Genomic DNA, 3,617 nt, shown 5'->3' on the forward strand with positions numbered 1-3,617 from the left:
GGCCATCACCCAGCAGTTGGGGCCATCACCCCTTCTTGCGCTCCTCCAGGTCTGGTTTGTGGCCATCACTCCTTGTCCTGCCACTGGGAAACGCTGGGAGGAGTCTGGGACCATCCTTGGGGGTATTTGTGGGGGTGGATGGGATGAGATCCCCTCTCAGAGGAGGGGTTTGTGGGGATATTTGAGGGGTTTGTGGGGATATTTGAAAGATTTGGGTGGAATGATGAGACTCCCCCCCCCTCAGATGAGAGATTTCTATGGATATTTGAGAGATTTCTATGGGATATTTGAGAGATTTTTATGGATATTTGAGAGATTTTTATGGATATTTGAGAGATTTCTGTGGATATTTGAGAGATTTCTGTGGATATTTGAGAGATTTCTGTGGATATTTGAGAGATTTCTGTGGATATTTGAGAGATTTCTGTGGATATTTGGGAAATTTCTGTGGATTCATGAGATTCCCCTCCGAGGTGAGATATTTGTACGGATATTTGAGGATTGATGAGAGCCCCTCTCAGCCTTCTCCAGCCCAAACAGGTCCCCACTTCCCAGCCCAACTCCCTGCATCCTCCCGGTCCTGCTCTGGCTCTTCAGGGCACTTCCTCACCCCGTTTTACTCACCCTCAAAGGACCTTTTTTCCCGGAAAATCAGCTGCTGCTCCACCTGCTGGGGGTTCCCACAAACCCTGGCCTCGGAGCCGCGGGTCCCTCCTCCCTCCCCAGCCAGCCCAGCCCCTGCCCCTTCCATGCCCTGCTGCTCCAGGGTCATTTCAGAGGCGACAAAACTCCTCCAGGGTGCTTCGGGGAGGACAAAAACCCTCGCTGACAACTTCCCCTTGGGAGGATTTTGGGGCAAAAGTCGCGTTTTCGCTCAGTGGGGTTTTTTTTCGGCTCTTCCTTGTGACCCGGGGGGGATTTTTTATGGGTGGGGGGGCTGAGTGAGGTGGGGGCTGCCCCTTCCCCCAGGGAGGCTGAGGTGGAGTCCCCACCTCTGACCTGTGCTGGGAAAACATCCCCAGGGGACTCTTGCTTGGGAAATGAGACGCCCCGGGGGGGGGGTTTAGGCTTGTTTCTCACCCCCTTTCCCCCCCAAACCACTCACACCGTGGGACACCCCTCTGTGGGGTTGCTGGAGCTGTGACAAAGGGGCTGTGTCCTCCCTACCAGGCTCCACGAGGCCACCAGAGAAGTTTTTAGGGCTTTAGGTGGCCCCAAACTGTCCCTCTTCTCACACGTCAGCGGTGCTGGAGTGGTGATAAAGGGGCTGCCTCCCCACAAGGCATTTTTGGGGCCCTGCCTGGCCCCAATCCACGCCCTCAGCAGGTTTTGAGCTGCTGGTGCAGCCTCGAGCTGCTTCAGGGCGAGCTCAGCCCGCGGGAGGAACATTTCCCACCTCCTTTCCTGTCCCGCTGAAACCACCCCCCAAAACTTCAGCAGCTCCTCCTGCTCCGCTCTGGGGTGACCCGGGACCCCCCTTCCCCTCTCTGCTCCCCCCCCCAGGCGGTGCCAGGCCGAGGATGGAGCTGCTCGTGCTGCTGGTGGTGCCCGTTGTCGTCATCATCATCGTCATCGTCCTGTTTGGGGTCGTCAGGACCCCCCACCCAGCTGCACCCCTGGGTGAGCGGGGCCAGGGAGGGGTCCCGGGGTGGGGGGTGGGCTGGGCCGGGTCTGGGGGGGGTTCTGTGGGTGGACACCTCATGAATCCCAGAATTGTGGAGGTTTAAAAGACCCCCGAGGGAGGGGGGGAGTCCCCAGGGAAGGACCGAGTGCTCTGGGCTGGGGGGCACAAGGTGGGGATGGGGGCACAGGGTGGGCTGGGTCTGGGGGTGGATCTGGGGGTGGACACCTCGTGAATCCCAGAATTGTGGAGGTTTAAAAGACCCCTGAGGGAGGGGGGGGGTCCCCACCAGCCCTGGAGGTGCCCAGGGAAGGAGTGGCCGTGGCACCGAGCGCTCTGGGCTGGGGGACACAAGGTGGGGCTGGGGGCACAGGGTGGGCTGGATGATCCCGGAGGGCTTTTCCAACCCGAATTATCCCGCGATCCCCCCCCGCAGCCGAGCAGGAGCCCGGCCCGGACCACGCCGAGCACACCATCTACTCCCAGGTCCAGCGGGCGCAGGTGAGGCCCCCCCAGCCCCACCCCCTTTTCCCAAAGGCTCATTTTTCCAGCCCTGGAAATGCTCCTTTAGCAGCGGGACCCCGAGTCCTGCGGCCGGGGAGGGGGGAGCGTGGGCGCGATCCCGGGGGGGTTTCCTGGGTGGGGGTCTGGGGCAGCAGCAGCAGCACCCAAAGGTGGCTGTTGGTCCCTCCTCCGTGGCAACCTCCGTGCTGTGCCTTGGCCACCGGGTGTCAACAGAGCCCCGCGGGTGGGGAGGGACAGGGTGACATCACCGCGGGGGGGGAGGAGGGAGGGTCCCCCAACCCCCGTGTTCCGGGGGTCAGCCCGGTCGCCCTTAATTCGGGAGTAAATTTGGGCGCTGCGGCTTCCCGAGCCCTCAGGACTCCGGGGTGGCTTTGGGGACGCTCCGGGCGGGTTTTCCCCCCTTCTCCCGCTCCTGTTAAACCAAAACCGGGTGGGCGGAGGGAGGGAAGGGCCCGGGGGGGGGACCTGCCTCTCACCGCTCGTCCTTTGTCCCCCTCCCGCAGAAGCCAAAAGGGCCCCCCAGCCCCGACCCCCCCTCCTGCACCACCATCTACGCGGCGGCCACGGGGCCCCCCGGCAGAGCCCCCCGCGACCCTCCGGAGCCCCCCGCCCTGCAGGGACCCCCACCCCTCTCCCAGGTAAGGGACACCCACCCCTCTCCCTCGCCCTGGCCGGGCATCTCCCTCGCCCTGGCACCTCCCTGACCCCCTCTTGCCCCCCTAATCTTTGCCGCAGAGCCCCCCCCAGGAGCCCACCACGGTTTATGTCGGTGTGATGATGCCCAGGCCCTGAGCCTCTGGGGGCAGGGGGCAGCTGCCCAGCCCGGCTCGTGGGCACCACAACCCGCGTTTCCTGGTGGGATTGACCCGCTCATCCCTGGGGGAACCGACACAAACCCCCCTCCGGCGGGGGCGGAACGAGCGGCGGCGACGGCGCCTGGAGAAGGGAGGGATGGGCGAGTGAGGAGCGCGGCGAGAAACCTCCCCTGGCTGTGGCTGGAGGCTCCCGGCTGGATCCTGGAGCGCTGGGAGAAGGGAGAGGGACTCTGGATCCGACCCCGCAGACGGGAGTGAGCCAGGGAGTGACTCGGCCCCTGGGAGGGGAAGGATCGTCAGCACCGGGAAGGGGCGGCTGGAGGAGTTTTGGACTCCGACCTCATCCCTGACCTGCGGGTTTCCACGCCAGGAACTCATCCCGTGGTCCTGCTTTCCTAAGGGACACGCAGGGACACAGGGGTTCAACGGGGGAAAACGAGAAGTGGTTTTATTTTTGAGCTCTGCGACAGGTTACAAAAACTCGGGAGTTTTGTCCCCGAGGAGAGTTTCGCAGCCCCCGCAGGCTCAGCCTGGCTCTGCAGCCCGTGTCCCACCGAATTTTCCCGTCCCCGTTTTCCCCACTGATCTCTGTGGGAACAGCTGAGCTTTCCCAGATGGACTTAAAGCCGAATTTGTGGCTGGGAGGAGGAGGAGGA

The sequence above is a fragment of the Lepidothrix coronata genome, unplaced genomic scaffold (assembly GCF_001604755.1).
Source record: "Lepidothrix coronata isolate B3197 unplaced genomic scaffold, Lepidothrix_coronata-1.0 Scaffold350, whole genome shotgun sequence".
NCBI lineage: Eukaryota > Metazoa > Chordata > Aves > Passeriformes > Pipridae > Lepidothrix > Lepidothrix coronata.